Source organism: Leuresthes tenuis, unplaced genomic scaffold (assembly GCF_036924035.1).
Source record: "Leuresthes tenuis unplaced genomic scaffold, fLeuTen1.0.hap1 SCAF_23, whole genome shotgun sequence".
Taxonomy (NCBI): domain Eukaryota; kingdom Metazoa; phylum Chordata; class Actinopteri; order Atheriniformes; family Atherinopsidae; genus Leuresthes; species Leuresthes tenuis.
Window position 1 is genome coordinate 26374867 of NW_027325377.1, and position 22139 is coordinate 26397005.

The window sequence follows — 22139 nt, forward strand, 5'->3', positions numbered from 1 at the left end:
AACATTATCGTGGACCAGAAACGGAACATTATTGTGGACCAGAGACAGAACATTATCGTGGACCAGAGACGGAACATCATCGTGGACCAGAGACGGAACATTATCGTGGACCAGAGACAGAACATTACCCTGAAACCTAAACAGAAAATTATCGTGGACCAGAAACGGAACATTATCGTGAAACCGAACATTATCGTGGACCAGAGACGGAACATTACCGTGAAACAGAAACACAACATTATCGTGGACCAGAAACGGAACATTACCGTGAAAAAGAAACACAACATTATCGTGGACTAGAAACGGAACATTACCGTGAAACAGAAACAGAACATTACCGTGGACCAGAGACAGAACATTACCGTGGACCAGAGACAGAACATTACCGTGAAACCTAAACAGAACATTATCGTGGACCAGAAACGGAACATTATCGTGAAACCGAACATTATCGTGGACCAGAGACGGAACATTACCGTGAAACAGAAACACAACATTATCGTGGACCAGAAACGGAACATTACCGTGAATAAGAAACACAACATTATCGTGGACCAGAAACGGAACATTACCGTGAAACAGAAACAGAACATTATCGTGGACCAGAGACGGAACATAACCGTGAAACCGAACATTATCGTGTACCAGAGATCGAACATTACCGTAGACCAGAGACAGAACATTATCGCGGACCAAAGACGGAACATTATCGTGGACCAGAGACGGAACATTACCGTGAAAACGAACATTATCGTGGACCTGAGACAGAACATTACCGTGGACCAGAGACAGAACATTACCGTGAAACAGAAACACAAAATTATCGTGGATTAGAAACGGAACATTACCGTGAAACAGAAACAGAACATTATCGTGGACCAGAGACGGAACATTACCGTGAAACCGAACATTATCGTGGACCAGAGATGGAACATTACCGTGGACCAGAGACAGAACATTACCGTGGACCAGAGATAGAACATTACCGTGGACCAGAGACAGAACATTATCGCGGACCAAAGACGGAACATTATCGTGGACCAGAGACGGAACATTACCGTGAAACCGAACATTACCGTGGACCTGAGACAGAACATTACCGTGGACCAGAGACAGAACATTATCGTGAAACTGAAACAGAACATTATCGTGGACCAGAAACGGAACATTACCGTGAAACAGAAACACAAAATTATCGTTGACCAGAGACGGAACATTACCGTGGACCAGAGACGGAACATTACCGTGAAACCGAAACGGAAGATTATCGTGGACCAGAAACGGAACATTACCGTGAAACCGAAACAGAACATTATCGTGGACCAGAAACGGAACATTACCGTGAAACAGAAAAACAACATTATCGTGGACCAGAAACGGAACATTACCGTAAAACAGAAACACAACATTATCGTGGACCAGAGACGGAACATTATCTGGACCAGAGACAGAACATTACCGTGGACCAGAGACAGAACATTACCGTGAAAAAGAAACACAATATTATCGTCGACCAGAAACGGAACATTACCGTGAAACAGAAACACAACATTATCTTGGACCAGAGACGGAACATTACCGTGGACCAGAGACAGAACATTACCGTGAAACAGAAACACAAAATTATCGTGGACCAGAAACGGAACATTACCGTGAAACAGAAAGAGAACATTATCGTGGACCAGAGACGGAACATTACCGTGAAACAGAATATTATCGTGGACCAGAGATCGAACATTACCGTGGACCAGAAACGGAACATTACCGTGAAACCGAAACAGAACATCATCGTGGACCAGAAACGGAACATTACCGTGAAACAGAAACACAACATTATCGTGGACCAGAAACGGAACATTACCGTGAAACAGAAACACAACATTATCGTGGACCAGAGACGGAACATTACCTGGACCAGAGACAGAACATTACCGTTGACCAGAGACAGAACATTACCGTTGACCAGAGACAGAACATTACCGTTAAAAAGAAACACAACATTATCGTCGACCAGAAACGGAACATTACCGTGAAACAGAAACACAACATTATCTTGGACCAGACACGGAACATTACCGTGGACCAGAGACGGAACATTATCGTGGACCAGAAACGGAACATTATCGTGGACCAGAGACAGAACATTATCGTGGACCAGAAACGGAACATTACCGTGAAACCGAACATTATCGTGGACCAGAGATCGAACATTACCATGGACCAGAGACAGAACATTATCGCGGACCAAAGACGGAACATTATCTTGGACCAGAGACGGAACATTACCGTGGACCAGAGACGGAACATTATCGTGGACCAGAGACAGAGCATTACCCTGAAACCTAAACAGAACATTATCGTGGACCAGAAACTGAACATTATCGTGAAACCGAAAATTATCGTAGACCAGAGACGGAACATTACCGTGAAAACGAACATTATCGTGGACCTGAGACAGAACATTACCGTGGACCAGAGACAGAACATTATCGTGAAACCGAAACAGAACATTATCGTGGACCAGAAACGGAACATTACCGTGAAACAGAAACACAAAATTATCGTGGATTAGAAACGGAACATTACCGTGAAACAGAAACAGAACATTATCGTGGACCAGAGACGGAACATTACCGTGAAACCGAACATTATCGTGGACCAGAGATGGAACATTACCGTGGACCAGAGACAGAACATTACCGTGGACCAGAGATAGAACATTACCGTGGACCAGAGACAGAACATTATCGCGGACCAAAGACGGAACATTATCGTGGACCAGAGACGGAACATTACCGTGAAACCGAACATTACCGTGGACCTGAGACAGAACATTACCGTGGACCAGAGACAGAACATTATCGTGAAACTGAAACAGAACATTATCGTGGACCAGAAACGGAACATTACCGTGAAACAGAAACACAAAATTATCGTTGACCAGAGACGGAACATTACCGTGGACCAGAGACGGAACATTACCGTGAAACCGAAACGGAAGATTATCGTGGACCAGAAACGGAACATTACCGTGAAACCGAAACAGAACATTATCGTGGACCAGAAACGGAACATTACCGTGAAACAGAAAAACAACATTATCGTGGACCAGAAACGGAACATTACCGTAAAACAGAAACACAACATTATCGTGGACCAGAGACGGAACATTATCTGGACCAGAGACAGAACATTACCATGGACCAGAGACAGAACATTACCGTGAAAAAGAAACACAATATTATCGTCGACCAGAAACGGAACATTACCGTGAAACAGAAACACAACATTATCTTGGACCAGAGACGGAACATTACCGTGGACCAGAGACAGAACATTACCGTGAAACAGAAACACAAAATTATCGTGGACCAGAAACGGAACATTACCGTGAAACAGAAACAGAACATTATCGTGGACCAGAGACGGAACATTACCGTGAAACAGAATATTATCGTGGACCAGAGATCGAACATTACCGTGGACCAGAAACGGAACATTACCGTGAAACCGAAACAGAACATCATCGTGGACCAGAAACGGAACATTACCGTGAAACAGAAACAGAACATTACCGTGGACCAGAGACAGAACATTACCGTGGACCAGAGACAGAACATTACCGTGAAACCGAAACAGAACATTATCGTGGACCAGAAACGGAACATTATCGTGGACCAGAGACAGAACATTATCGTGGACCAGAAACGGAACATTACCTTGAAACAGAAACAGAACATTAGCGTGGACCAGAGACAGAACATTACCGTGAAACAGAACATTATCGTGGACCAGAAACGGAACATTACCGTGAAACAGAAACAGAACATTATCGTGGACCAGAGACGGAACATTACCGTGGACCAGAGACGGAATGTTACCGTGAAACCGAAACAGAACATTATAGTGGACCAGAAACGGAACATTACCGTGAAACAGAAACACAACATTATCGTGGACCAGAAACGGAATATTACCGTGAAAAAGAAACACAACATTATCGTGGACCAGAAACGGAACATTACCGTGAAACAGAAAAAGAACATTATCGTGGACCAGAGACGAAACATTACCGTTAAACCGAACATTATCGTGGACCAGAGATCGAACATTACGGTGGACCAGAGACAGAACATTATCGCGGACCAAAGACGGAACATTATCGTGGACCAGAGACGGAACATTACCGTGAAACCGAACATTACCGTGGACCTGAGACAGAACATTACCGTGGACCAGAGACAGAACATTATCGTGAAACTGAAACAGAACATTATCGTGGACCAGAAACGGAACATTACCGTGAAACAGAAACACAAAATTATCGTGGACTAGAAACGGAACATTACCGTGAAACCGAAACAGAACATTATCGTGGACCAGAAACGGAACATTATTGTGGACCAGAGACAGAACATTATCGTGGACCAGAGACGGAACATCATCGTGGACCAGAGACGGAACATTATCGTGGACCAGAGACAGAACATTACCCTGAAACCTAAACAGAAAATTATCGTGGACCAGAAACGGAACATTATCGTGAAACCGAACATTATCGTGGACCAGAGACGGAACATTACCGTGAAACAGAAACACAACATTATCGTGGACCAGAAACGGAACATTACCGTGAAAAAGAAACACAACATTATCGTGGACCAGAAACGGAACATTACCGTGAAAAAGAAACACAACATTATCGTGGACCAGAAACGGAACATTACCGTGAAACAGAAACAGAACATTACCGTGGACCAGAGACAGAACATTACCGTGAAACCTAAACAGAACATTATCGTGGACCAGAAACGGAACATTATCGTGAAACCGAACATTATCGTGGACCAGAGACGGAACATTACCGTGAAACAGAAACACAACATCGTGGACCAGAAATGGAACATTACCGTGAAAAAGAAACACAACATTATCGTGGACCAGAAACGGAACATTACCGTGAAACAGAAACACAACATTATCGTGGACTAGAAATGGAACATTACCGTGAAAAAGAAACACAACATTATCGTGGACCAGAAACGGAACATTATCGTGAAACAGAAACACAACATTATTGTGGACCAGAAACGGAACATTACCGTGAAAAAGAAACACAACATTATCGTGGACAAGAAACGGAACATTACCGTGAAACAGAAACAGAACATTACCGTGGACCAGAGACAGAACATTACCGTGGACCAGAGACAGAACATTACCGTGAAACCGAAACAGAATATTATCGTGGACCAGAAACGGAACATTATCCTGGACCAGAGACAGAACATTATCGTGGACCAGAAACGGAACATTACCTTGAAACAGAAACAGAACATTAGCGTGGACCAGAGACAGAACATTACCGTGAAACAGAACATTATCGTGGACCAGAAACGGAACATTACCGTGAAACAGAAACAGAACATTATCGTGGACCAGAGACGGAACATTACCGTGGACCAGAGACGGAACGTTACCGTGAAACCGAAACAGAACATTATAGTGGACCAGAAACGGAACATTACAGTGAAACAGAAAAACAACATTATCGTGGACCAGAAACGGAACATTACCGTGAAAAAGAAACACAACATTATCGTGGACCAGAAACGGAACATTACCGTGAAACAGAAAAAGAACATTATCGTGGACCAGAGACGAAACATTACCGTTAAACCGAACATTATCGTGGACCAGAGATCGAACATTACGGTGGACCAGAGACAGAACATTATCGCGGACAAAAGACGGAACATTATCGTGGACCAGAGACGGAACATTACCGTGAAACCGAACATTACCGTGGACCTGAGACAGAACATTACCGTGGACCAGAGACAGAACATTATCGTGAAACTGAAACAGAACATTATCGTGGACCAGAAACGGAACATTACCGTGAAACAGAAACACAAAATTATCGTGGACTAGAAACGGAACATTACCGTGAAACCGAAACAGAACATTATCGTGGACCAGAAACGGAACATTATTGTGGACCAGAGACAGAACATTATCGTGGACCAGAGACGGAACATCATCGTGGACCAGAGACGGAACATTATCGTGGACCAGAGACAGAACATTACCCTGAAACCTAAACAGAACATGATCGTGGACCAGAAACGGAACATTATCGTGAAACCGAACATTATCGTGGACCAGAGACGGAACATTACCGTGAAACAGAAACACAACATTATCGTGGACCAGAAACGGAACATTACTGTGAAAAAGAAACACAACATTATCGTGGACCAGAAACGGAACATTACCGTGAAACAGAAACAGAACATTACCGTGGACCAGAGACAGAACATTACCGTGGACCAGAGACAGAACATTACCATGAAACCTAAACAGAACATTATCGTGGACCAGAAACGGAACATTATCGTGAAACCGAACATTATCGTGGACCAGAGACGGAACATTACCGTGAAACAGAAACACAACATTATCGTGGACCAGAAACAGAACATTACCGTGAAAAAGAAACACAACATTATCGTGGACCAGAAACGGAACATTACTGTGAAACAGAAACAGAACATTATCTTGGACCAGAGATGGAACATTACCGTGAAACCGAACATTATCGTGTACCAGAGATTGAACATTACCGTGGACCAGAGACAGAACATTATCGCGGACCAAAGACGGAACATTATCGTGGACCAGAGACGGAACATTACCGTGAAACAGAAACACAACATTATCGTGGACCAGAAACGGAACATTACCGTAAAACAGAAAAACAACATTATCGTGGACCAGAGACGGAACATTACCTGGACCAGAGACAGAACATTACCGTGGACCAGAGACGGAACATTACCGTGAAACCGAACATTATCGTGGACCAGAGATCGAACATTACCGTGGACCAGAGACAGAACATTACCGTGGACCAGAGACAGAACATTACCGTGAAACCAAAACAGAACATTATCGTGGACCAGAAACGGAACATTATCGTGGACCAAAGACAGAACATTACCGTGAAACCGAAACAGAACATTATCGTGGACCAGAAACGGAACATCATCGTGGACCAGAGACGGAACATTATCGTGGACCAGACACAGAACATTACCCTGAAACCTAAACAGAACATTATCGTGGACCAGAAACGGAACATTATCGTGAAATCGAACATTATCGTGGACCAGAGACGGAACATTACCGTGAAACAGAAACACAACATTATCGTGGACCAGAAACGGAACATTACCGTGAAACAGAAACAGAACATTACCGTGGACCAGAGACAGAACATTACCGTGGACCAGAGACAGAACATTACCGTGAAACCTAAACAGAACATTATCGTGGACCAGAAACGGAACATTATCCTGAAACCGAACATTATCGTGGACCAGAGACGGAACATTACCGTGAAACAGAAACACAACATTATCGTGGACCAGAAACGGAACATTACCGTGAAAAAGAAACACAACATTATCGTGGACCAGAAACGGAACATTACCGTGAAACAGAAACAGAACATTATCGTGGACCAGAGACGGAACATTACCGTGAAACCGAACATTATCGTGGACCAGAGATCGAACATTACCGTGTACAAGAGACAGAACATTATCGCGGACCAAAGACGGAACATTATCGTGGACCAGAGACGGAACATTACCGTGAAACCGAACATTATCTTGGACCTGAGACAGAACATTACCGTGGACCAGAGACAGAACATTATCGTGAAACCGAAACAGAACATTATCGTGGACCAGAGACGGAACATTACCGTGAAACAGAAACACAACATTATTGTGGACCAGAAACGGAACATTACCGTGAAAAAGAAACACAACTTTATCGTGGACCAGAAACGGAACATTACTGTGAAACAGAAAAAGAACATTACCGTGGACCAGAGACAGAACATTACCGTGGACCAGAGACAGAACATTACCGTGAAACCTAAACAGAACATTATCGTGGACCAGAAACGGAACATTATCGTGAAACCGAACATTATCGTGGACCAGAGACGGAACATTACCGTGAAACAGAAACACAACATTATCGTGGACCAGAAATGGAACATTACCGTGAAAAAGAAACACAACATTATCGTGGACCAGAAACGGAACATTACCGTGAAACAGAAACACAACATTATTGTGGACCAGAAACGGAACATTACCGTGAAAAAGAAACACAACATTATCGTGGACCAGAAACGGAACATTACCGTGAAACACAAACAGAATATTACCGTGGACATGAGACAGAACATTACCGTGGACCAGAGACAGAACATTACCGTGAAACCGAAACAGAACATTATCGTGGACCAGAAACGGAACATTATCCTGGACCAGAGACAGAACATTATCGTGGACCAGAAACGGAACATTACCTTGAAACAGAAACAGAACATTAGCGTGGACCAGAGACAGAACATTACCGTGAAACAGAACATTATCGTGGACCAGAAACGGAACATTACCGTGAAACAGAAACAGAACATTATCGTGGACCAGAGACGGAACATTACCGTGGACCAGAGACGAAACGTTACCGTGAAACCGAAACAGAACATTATCGTGGACCAGAAACGGAACATTATTGTGGACCAGAGACAGAACATTACCGTGGACCAGCGACGAAACGTTACCGTGAAACCGAAACAGAACATTATAGTGGACCAGAAACGGAACATTACCGTGAAACAGAAACACAACTTTATCGTGGACCAGAAACGGAACATTACCATGAAAAAGAAACACAACATTATCGTGGACCAGAAACGGAACATTACCGTGAAACAGAAAAAGAACATTATCGTGGACCAGAGACGAAACATTACCGTTAAACCGAACATTATCGTGGACCAGAGATCGAACATTACGGTGGACCAGAGACAGAACATTATCGCTGACCAAAGATGGAACATTATCGTGAAACCGAACATTACCGTGGACCTGAGACAGAACATTACCGTGGACCAGAGACAGAACATTATCGTGAAACTGAAACAGAACATTATCGTGGACCAGAAACGGAACATTACCGTGAAACAGAAACACAAAATTATCGTGGACTAGAAACGGAACATTACCGTGAAACCGAAACAGAACATTATCGTGGACCAGAAACGGAACATTATTGTGGACCAGAGACAGAACATTATCGTGGACCAGAGACGGAACATCATCGTGGACCAGAGACGGAACATTATCGTGGACCAGAGACAGAACATTACCCTGAAACCTAAACAGAAAATTATCGTGGACCAGAAACGGAACATTATCGTGAAACCGAACATTATCGTGGACCAGAGACGGAACATTACCGTGAAACAGAAACACAACATTATCGTGGACCAGAAACGGAACATTACCGTGAAAAAGAAACACAACATTATCGTGGACTAGAAACGGAACATTACCGTGAAACAGAAACAGAACATTACCGTGGACCAGAGACAGAACATTACCATGGACCAGAGACAGAACATTACCGTGAAACCTAAACAGAACATTATCGTGGACCAGAAACGGAACATTATCGTGAAACCGAACATTATCGTGGACCAGAGACGGAACATTACCGTGAAACAGAAACACAACATTATCGTGGACCAGAAACGGAACATTACCGTGAAAAAGAAACACAACATTATCGTGGACCAGAAACGGAACATTACCATGAAACAGAAACAGAACATTATCGTGGACTAGAAACGGAACATTACCGTGAAACCGAAACAGAACATTATCGTGGACCAGAAACGGAACATTATTGTGGACCAGAGACAGAACATTATCGTGGACCAGAGACGGAACATCATCGTGGACCAGAGACGGAACATTATCGTGGACCAGAGACAGAACATTACCCTGAAACCTAAACAGAAAATTATCGTGGACCAGAAACGGAACATTATCGTGAAACCGAACATTATCGTGGACCAGAGACGGAACATTACCGTGAAACAGAAACACAACATTATCGTGGACCAGAAACGGAACATTACCGTGAAAAAGAAACACAACATTATCGTGGACTAGAAACGGAACATTACCGTGAAACAGAAACAGAACATTACCGTGGACCAGAGACAGAACATTACCGTGGACCAGAGACAGAACATTACCGTGAAACCTAAACAGAACATTATCGTGGACCAGAAACGGAACATTATCGTGAAACCGAACATTATCGTGGACCAGAGACGGAACATTACCGTGAAACAGAAACACAACATTATCGTGGACCAGAAACGGAACATTACCGTGAATAAGAAACACAACATTATCGTGGACCAGAAACGGAACATTACCGTGAAACAGAAACAGAACATTATCGTGGACCAGAGACGGAACATAACCGTGAAACCGAACATTATCGTGTACCAGAGATCGAACATTACCGTAGACCAGAGACAGAACATTATCGCGGACCAAAGACGGAACATTATCGTGGACCAGAGACGGAACATTACCGTGAAAACGAACATTATCGTGGACCTGAGACAGAACATTACCGTGGACCAGAGACAGAACATTACCGTGAAACAGAAACACAAAATTATCGTGGATTAGAAACGGAACATTACCGTGAAACAGAAACAGAACATTATCGTGGACCAGAGACGGAACATTACCGTGAAACCGAACATTATCGTGGACCAGAGATGGAACATTACCGTGGACCAGAGACAGAACATTACCGTGGACCAGAGATAGAACATTACCGTGGACCAGAGACAGAACATTATCGCGGACCAAAGACGGAACATTATCGTGGACCAGAGACGGAACATTACCGTGAAACCGAACATTACCGTGGACCTGAGACAGAACATTACCGTGGACCAGAGACAGAACATTATCGTGAAACTGAAACAGAACATTATCGTGGACCAGAAACGGAACATTACCGTGAAACAGAAACACAAAATTATCGTTGACCAGAGACGGAACATTACCGTGGACCAGAGACGGAACATTACCGTGAAACCGAAACGGAAGATTATCGTGGACCAGAAACGGAACATTACCGTGAAACCGAAACAGAACATTATCGTGGACCAGAAACGGAACATTACCGTGAAACAGAAAAACAACATTATCGTGGACCAGAAACGGAACATTACCGTAAAACAGAAACACAACATTATCGTGGACCAGAGACGGAACATTATCTGGACCAGAGACAGAACATTACCGTGGACCAGAGACAGAACATTACCGTGAAAAAGAAACACAATATTATCGTCGACCAGAAACGGAACATTACCGTGAAACAGAAACACAACATTATCTTGGACCAGAGACGGAACATTACCGTGGACCAGAGACAGAACATTACCGTGAAACAGAAACACAAAATTATCGTGGACCAGAAACGGAACATTACCGTGAAACAGAAAGAGAACATTATCGTGGACCAGAGACGGAACATTACCGTGAAACAGAATATTATCGTGGACCAGAGATCGAACATTACCGTGGACCAGAAACGGAACATTACCGTGAAACCGAAACAGAACATCATCGTGGACCAGAAACGGAACATTACCGTGAAACAGAAACACAAAACATTATCGTGGACAAGAAACGGAACATTACCGTGAAACAGAAACACAACATTATCGTGGACCAGAGACGGAACATTACCTGGACCAGAGACAGAACATTACCGTTGACCAGAGACAGAACATTACCGTTGACCAGAGATAGAACATTACCGTTAAAAAGAAACACAACATTATCGTCGACCAGAAACGGAACATTACCGTGAAACAGAAACACAACATTATCTGGGACCAGACACGGAACATTACCGTGGACCAGAGACGGAACATTATCGTGGACCAGAAACGGAACATTATCGTGGACCAGAGACAGAACATTATCGTGGACCAGAAACGGAACATTACCGTGAAACCGAACATTATCGTGGACCAGAGATCGAACATTACCATGGACCAGAGACAGAACATTATCGCGGACCAAAGACGGAACATTATCTTGGACCAGAGACGGAACATTACCGTGGACCAGAGACGGAACATTATCGTGGACCAGAGACAGAGCATTACCCTGAAACCTAAACAGAACATTATCGTGGACCAGAAACTGAACATTATCGTGAAACCGAAAATTATCGTAGACCAGAGACGGAACATTACCGTGAAAACGAACATTATCGTGGACCTGAGACAGAACATTACCGTGGACCAGAGACAGAACATTATCGTGAAACCGAAACAGAACATTATCGTGGACCAGAAACGGAACATTACCGTGAAACAGAAACACAAAATTATCGTGGATTAGAAACGGAACATTACCGTGAAACAGAAACAGAACATTATCGTGGACCAGAGACGGAACATTACCGTGAAACCGAACATTATCGTGGACCAGAGATGGAACATTACCGTGGACCAGAGACAGAACATTACCGTGGACCAGAGATAGAACATTACCGTGGACCAGAGACAGAACATTATCGCGGACCAAAGACGGAACATTATCGTGGACCAGAGACGGAACATTACCGTGAAACCGAACATTACCGTGGACCTGAGACAGAACATTACCGTGGACCAGAGACAGAACATTATCGTGAAACTGAAACAGAACATTATCGTGGACCAGAAACGGAACATTACCGTGAAACAGAAACACAAAATTATCGTTGACCAGAGACGGAACATTACCGTGGACCAGAGACGGAACATTACCGTGAAACCGAAACGGAAGATTATCGTGGACCAGAAACGGAACATTACCGTGAAACCGAAACAGAACATTATCGTGGACCAGAAACGGAACATTACCGTGAAACAGAAAAACAACATTATCGTGGACCAGAAACGGAACATTACCGTAAAACAGAAACACAACATTATCGTGGACCAGAGACGGAACATTATCTGGACCAGAGACAGAACATTACCATGGACCAGAGACAGAATATTACCGTGAAAAAGAAACACAATATTATCGTCGACCAGAAACGGAACATTACCGTGAAACAGAAACACAACATTATCTTGGACCAGAGACGGAACATTACCGTGGACCAGAGACAGAACATTACCGTGAAACAGAAACACAAAATTATCGTGGACCAGAAACGGAACATTACCGTGAAACAGAAACAGAACATTATCGTGGACCAGAGACGGAACATTACCGTGAAACAGAATATTATCGTGGACCAGAGATCGAACATTACCGTGGACCAGAAACGGAACATTACCGTGAAACCGAAACAGAACATCATCGTGGACCAGAAACGGAACATTACCGTGAAACAGAAACACAACATTATCGTGGACCAGAAACGGAACATTACCGTGAAACAGAAACACAACATTATCGTGGACCAGAGACGGAACATTACCTGGACCAGAGACAGAACATTACCGTTGACCAGAGACAGAACATTACCGTTAAAAAGAAACACAACATTATCGTCGACCAGAAACGGAACATTACCGTGAAACAGAAACACAACATTATCTTGGACCAGACACGGAACATTACCGTGGACCAGAGACGGAACATTATCGTGGACCAGAAACGGAACATTATCGTGGACCAGAGACAGAACATTATCGTGGACCAGAAACGGAACATTATCGTGAAACCGAACATTATCGTGGACCAGAGACGGAACATTACCGTGAAACAGAAACACAACATTATCGTGGACCAGAAACGGAACATTACCGTGAAACCTAAACAGAACATTATCGTGGACCAGAAACGGAACATTATCGTGAAACCGAACATTATCGTGGACCAGAGACGGAACATTACCGTGAAACAGAAACACAACATCGTGGACCAGAAATGGAACATTACCGTGAAAAAGAAACACAACATTATCGTGGACCAGAAACGGAACATTACCGTGAAACAGAAACACAACATTATCGTGGACCAGAAATGGAACATTACCGTGAAAAAGAAACACAACATTATCGTGGACCAGAAACGGAACATTACCGTGAAACAGAAACACAACATTATTGTGGACCAGAAACGGAACATTACCGTGAAAAAGAAACACAACATTATCGTGGACAAGAAACGGAACATTACCGTGAAACAGAAACAGAACATTACCGTGGACCAGAGACAGAACATTACCGTGGACCAGAGACAGAACATTACCGTGAAACCGAAACAGAATATTATCGTGGACCAGAAACGGAACATTATCCTGGACCAGAGACAGAACATTATCGTGGACCAGAAACGGAACATTACCTTGAAACAGAAACAGAACATTAGCGTGGACCAGAGACAGAACATTACCGTGAAACAGAACATTATCGTGGACCAGAAACGGAACATTACCGTGGACCAGAAACGGAACATTACCGTGAAACAGAAACACAACATTATTGTGGACCAGAAACGGAACATTACCGTGAAAAAGAAACACAACATTATCGTGGACAAGAAACGGAACATTACCGTGAAACAGATACAGAACATTACCGTGGACCAGAGACAGAACATTACCGTGGACCAGAGACAGAACATTACCGTGAAACCGAAACAGAATATTATCGTGGACCAGAAACGGAACATTATCCTGGACCAGAGACAGAACATTATCGTGGACCAGAAACGGAACATTACCTTGAAACAGAAACAGAACATTAGCGTGGACCAGAGACAGAACATTACCGTGAAACAGAACATTATCGTGGACCAGAAACGGAACATTACCGTGAAACAGAAACAGAACATTATCGTGGACCAGAGACGGAACATTACCGTGGACCAGAGACGGAACGTTACCGTGAAACCGAAACAGAACATTATAGTGGACCAGAAACGGAACATTACAGTGAAACAGAAAAACAACATTATCGTGGAACAGAAACGGAACATTACCGTGAAAAAGAAACACAACATTATCGTGGACCAGAAACGGAACATTACCGTGAAACAGAAACACAACATTATCGTGGACCAGAAACGGAACATTACCGTGAAACAGAAACACAACATTATTGTGGACAAGAAACGGAACATTACCGTGAAACAGAAACAGAACATTACCGTGGACCAGAGACAGAACATTACCGTGGACCAGAGACAGAACATTACCGTGAAACCGAAACAGAATATTATCGTGGACCAGAAACGGAACATTATCCTGGACCAGAGACAGAACATTATCGTGGACCAGAAACGGAACATTACCTTGAAACAGAAACAGAACATTAGCGTGGACCAGAGACAGAACATTACCGTGAAACAGAACATTATCGTGGACCAGAAACGGAACATTACCGTGAAACAGAAACAGAAAATTATCGTGGACCAGAGACGGAACATTACCGTGGACCAGAGACGGAACGTTACCGTGAAACCGAAACAGAACATTATAGTGGACCAGAAACGGAACATTACAGTGAAACAGAAAAACAACATTATCGTGGACCAGAAACGGAACATTACCGTGAAAAAGAAACACAACATTATCGTGGACCAGAAACGGAACATTACCGTGAAACAGAAAAAGAACATTATCGTGGACCAGAGACGAAACATTACCGTTAAACCGAACATTATCGTGGACCAGAGATCGAACATTACGGTGGACCAGAGACAGAACATTATCGCGGACCAAAGACGGAACATTATCGTGGACCAGAGACGGAACATTACCGTGAAACCGAACATTACCGTGGACCTGAGACAGAACATTACCGTGTACCAGAGACAGAACATTATCGTGAAACTGAAACAGAACATTATCGTGGACCAGAAACGGAACATTACCGTGAAACAGAAACACAAAATTATCGTGGACTAGAAACGGAACATTACCGTGAAACCGAAAAAGAACATTATCGTGGACCAGAAACGGAACATTATTGTGGACCAGAGACAGAACGTTATCGTGAAACAGAAACACAACATTATCGTGGACCAGAAACGGAACATTACCGTGAAAAAGAAACACAACATTATCGTGGACCAGAAACGGAACATTACCGTGAAACAGAAACAGAACATTACCGTGGACCAGAGACAGAACATTACCGTGGACCAGAGACAGAACATTACCATGAAACCTAAACAGAACATTATCGTGGACCAGAAACGGAACATTATCGTGAAACCGAACATTATCGTGGACCAGAGACGGAACATTACCGTGAAACAGAAACACAACATTATCGTGGACCAGAAACAGAACATTACCGTGAAAAAGAAACACAACATTATCGTGGACCAGAAACGGAACATTACTGTGAAACAGAAACAGAACATTATCTTGGACCAGAGATGGAACATTACCGTGAAACCGAACATTATCGTGTACCAGAGATTGAACATTACCGTGGACCAGAGACAGAACATTATCGCGGACCAAAGACGGAACATTATCGTGGACCAGAAACGGAACATTACCGTGAAACAGAAACACAACATTATCGTGGACCAGAAACGGAACATTACCGTAAAACAGAAAAACAACATTATCGTGGACCAGAGACGGAACATTACCTGGACCAGAGACAGAACATTACCGTGGACCAGAGACGGAACATTACCGTGAAACCGAATATTATCGTGGACCAGAGATCGAACATTACCGTGGACCAGAGACAGAACATTACCGTGGACCAGAGACAGAACATTACCGTGAAACCAAAACAGAACATTATCGTGGACCAGAAACGGAACATTATCGTGGACCAAAGACAGAACATTACCGTGAAACCGAAACAGAACATTATCGTGGACCAGAAACGGAACATTATCGTGGACCAGAGACAGAACATTATCGTGGACCAGAAACGGAACATTACCGTGAAACCGAACATTATCGTGGACCAGAGATCGAACATTACCATGGACCAGAGACAGAACATTATCGCGGACCAAAGACGGAACATTATTGTGGACCAGAGACGGAACATTACCGTGAAACCGAACATTATCGTGGACCTGAGACAGAACATTACCGTGGACCAGAGACAGAACATTATCATGAAACTGAAACAGAACATTATCGTGGACCAGAAACGGAACATTACCGTGAAACAGAAACACAAAATTATCGTGGACTAGAAACGGAACATTACCGTGAAACCGAAACAGAACATTATCGTGGACCAGAAACGGAACATTATTGTGGACAAGATACAGAACATTATCGTGGACCAGAGACGGAACATCATCGTGGACCAGAGACGGAACATTATCGTGGACCAGAGACAGAACATTACCCTGAAACCTAAACAGAACATTATCGTGGACCAGAAACGGAACATTATCGTGAAATCGAACATTATCGTGGACCAGAGACGGAACATTACCGTGAAACAGAAACACAACATTATCGTGGACCAGAAACGGAACATTATCGTGAAACCGAACATTATCGTGGACCAGAGACGGAACATTACCGTGAAACAGAAACACAACATTATCGTGGACCAGAAACGGAACATTACCGTGAAAAAGAAACACAACATTATCGTGGACCAGAAACGGAACATTACCGTGAAACAGAAACAGAACATTATCGTGGACCAGAGACGGAACATTACCGTGAAACCGAACATTATCGTGGACCAGAGATCGAACATTACCGTGGACAAGAGACAGAACATTATCGCGGACCAAAGACGGAACATTATCGTGGACCAGAGACGGAACATTACCGTGAAACCGAACATTATCTTGGACCTGAGACAGAACATTACCGTGGACCAGAGACGGAACATTATCGTGAAACCGAAACAGAACATTATCGTGGACCAGAGACGGAACATTACCGTGAAACAGAAACACAACTTTATCGTGGACCAGAAACGGAACATTACTGTGAAACAGAAAAAGAACATTACCGTGGACCAGAGACAGAACATTACCGTGGACCAGAGACAGAACATTACCGTGAAACCTAAACAGAACATTATCGTGGACCAGAAACGGAACATTATCGTGAAACCGAACATTATCGTGGACCAGAGATGGAACATTACCGTGAAACAGAAACACAACATTATCGTGGACCAGAAATGGAACATTACCGTGAAAAAGAAACACAACATTATCGTGGACCAGAAACGGAACATTACCGTGAAACAGAAACACAACATTATTGTGGACCAGAAACGGAACATTACCGTGAAAAAGAAACACAACAATATCGTGGACCAGAAACGGAACATTACCGTGAAACACAAACAGAACATTACCGTGGACCAGAGACAGAACATTACCGTGGACCAGAGACAGAACATTACCGTGAAACCGAAACAGAACATTATCGTGGACCAGAAACGGAACATTATCCTGGACCAGAGACAGAACATTATCGTGGACCAGAAACGGAACATTACCTTGAAACAGAAACAGAACATTAGCGTGGACCAGAGACAGAACATTACCGAGAAACAGAACATTATCGTGGACCAGAAACGGAACATTACCGTGAAACAGAAACAGAACATTATCGTGGACCAGAGACGGAACATTACCGTGGACCAGAGACGAAACGTTACCGTGAAACCGAAACAGAACATTATAGTGGACCAGAAACGGAACATTACCGTGAAACAGAAACACAACTTTATCGTGGACCAGAAACGGAACATTACCGTGAAAAAGAAACACAACATTATCGTGGACCAGAAACGGAACATTACCGTGAAACAGAAAAAGAACATTATCGTGGACCAGAGACGAAACATTACCGTTAAACCGAACATTATCGTGGACCAGAGATCGAACATTACGGTGGACCAGAGACAGAACATTATCGCCGACCAAAGACGGAACATTATCGTGGACCAGAGACGGAACATTACCGTGAAACCGAACATTACCGTGGACCTGAGACAGAACATTACCGTGGACCAGAGACAGAACATTATCGTGAAACTGAAACAGAACATTATCGTGGACCAGAAACGGAACATTACCGTGAAACAGAAACACAAAATTATCGTGGACTAGAAACGGAACATTACCGTGAAACCGAAACAGAACATTATCGTGGACCAGAAACGGAACATTATTGTGGACCAGAGACAGAACATTATCGTGGACCAGAGACGGAACATCATCGTGGACCAGAGACGGAACATTATCGTGGACCAGAGACAGAACATTACCCTGAAACCTAAACAGAAAATTATCGTGGACCAGAAACGGAACATTATCGTGAAACCGAACATTATTGTGGACCAGAGACGGAACATTACCGTGAAACAGAAACACAACATTATCGTGGACCAGAAACGGAACATTACCGTGAAAAAGAAACACAACATTATCGTGGACTAGAAACGGAACATTACCGTGAAACAGAAACAGAACATTACCGTGGACCAGAGACAGAACATTACCGTGGACCAGAGACAGAACATTACCGTGAAACCTAAACAGAACATTATCGTGGACCAGAAACGGAACATTATCGTGAAACCGAACATTATCGTGGACCAGAGACGGAACATTACCGTGAAACAGAAACACAACATTATCGTGGACCAGAAACGGAACATTACCGTGAAAAAGAAACACAACATTATCGTGGACCAGAAACGGAACATTACCGTGAAACAGAAACAGAACATTATCGTGGACCAGAGACGGAACATTACCGTGAAACCGAACATTATCGTGTACCAGAGATCGAACATTACCGTAGACCAGAGACAGAACATTATCGCGGACCAAAGACGGAACATTATCGTGGACCAGAGACGGAACATTACCGTGAAACCGAACATTATCGTGGACCTGAGACAGAACATTACCGTGGACCAGAGACAGAACATTATCGTGAAACCGAAACAGAACATTATCGTGGACCAGAAACGGAACATTACCGTGAAACAGAAACACAAAATTATCGTGGATTAGAAACGGAACATTACCGTGAAACAGAAACAGAACATTATCGTGGACCAGAGACGGAACATTACCGTGAAACCGAACATTATCGTGGACCAGAGATGGAACATTACCGTGGACCAGAGACAGAACATTACCGTGGACCAGAGATAGAACATTACCGTGGACCAGAGAAAGAACATTATCGCGGACCAAAGACGGAACATTATCGTGGACCAGAGACGGAACATTACCGTGAAACCGAACATTATCGTGGACCTGAGACAGAACATTACCGTGGACCAGAGACAGAACATTATCGTGAAACTGAAACAGAACATTATCGTGGACCAGAAACGGAACATTACCGTGAAACAGAAACACAAAATTATCGTGGACTAGAAACGGAACATTACCGTGAAACCGAAACAGAACATTATCGTGGACCAGAAACGGAACATTATTGTGGACAAGATACAGAACATTATCGTGGACCAGAGACGGAACATCATCGTGGACCAGAGACGGAACATTATCGTGGACCAGAGACAGAACATTACCCTGAAACCTAAACAGAACATTATCGTGGACCAGAAACGGAACATTATCGTGAAATCGAACATTATCGTGGACCAGAGACGGAACATTACCGTGAAACAGAAACACAACATTATCGTGGACCAGAAACGGAACATTATCGTGAAACCGAACATTATCGTGGACCAGAGACGGAACATTACCGTGAAACAGAAACACAACATTATCGTGGACCAGAAACGGAACATTACCGTGAAAAAGAAACACAACATTATCGTGGACCAGAAACGGAACATTACCGTGAAACAGAAACAGAACATTATCGTGGACCAGAGACGGAACATTACCGTGAAACCGAACATTATCGTGGACCAGAGATCGAACATTACCGTGGACAAGAGACAGAACATTATCGCGGACCAAAGACGGAACATTATCGTGGACCAGAGACGGAACATTACCGTGAAACCGAACATTATCTTGGACCTGAGACAGAACATTACCGTGGACCAGAGTCAGAACATTATCGTGAAACCGAAACAGAACATTATCGTGGACCAGAGACGGAACATTACCGTGAAACAGAAACACAACTTTATCGTGGACCAGAAACGGAACATTACTGTGAAACAGAAAAAGAACATTACCGTGGACCAGAGACAGAACATTACCGTGGACCAGAGACAGAACATTACCGTGAAACCTAAACAGAACATTATCGTGGACCAGAAACGGAACATTATCGTGAAACCGAACATTATCGTGGACCAGAGATGGAACATTACCGTGAAACAGAAACACAACATTATCGTGGACCAGAAATGGAACATTACCGTGAAAAAGAAACACAACATTATCGTGGACCAGAAACGGAACATTACCGTGAAACAGAAACACAACATTATTGTGGACCAGAAACGGAACATTACCGTGAAAAAGAAACACAACAATATCTTGGACCAGAAACGGAACATTACCGTGAAACACAAACAGAACATTACCGTAGACCAGAGACAGAACATTACCGTGGACCAGAGACAGAACATTACCGTGAAACCGAAACAGAACATTATCGTGGACCAGAAACGGAACATTATCCTGGACCAGAGACAGAACATTATCGTGGACCAGAAACGGAACATTACCTTGAAACAGAAACAGAACATTAGCGTGGACCAGAGACAGAACATTACCGAGAAACAGAACATTATCGTGGACCAGAAACGGAACATTACCGTGAAACAGAAACAGAACATTATCGTGGACCAGAGACGGAACATTACCGTGGACCAGAGACGAAACGTTACCGTGAAACCGAAACAGAACATTATAGTGGACCAGAAACGGAACATTACCGTGAAACAGAAACACAACTTTATCGTGGACCAGAAACGGAACATTACCGTGAAAAAGAAACACAACATTATCGTGGACCAGAAACGGAACATTACCGTGAAACAGAAAAAGAACATTATCGTGGACCAGAGACGAAACATTACCGTTAAACCGAACATTATCGTGGACCAGAGATCGAACATTACGGTGGACCAGAGACAGAACATTATCGCGGACCAAAGACGGAACATTATCGTGGACCAGAGACGGAACATTACCGTGAAACCGAACATTACCGTGGACCTGAGACAGAACATTACCGTGGACCAGAGACAGAACATTATCGTGAAACTGAAACAGAACATTATCGTGGACCAGAAACGGAACATTACCGTG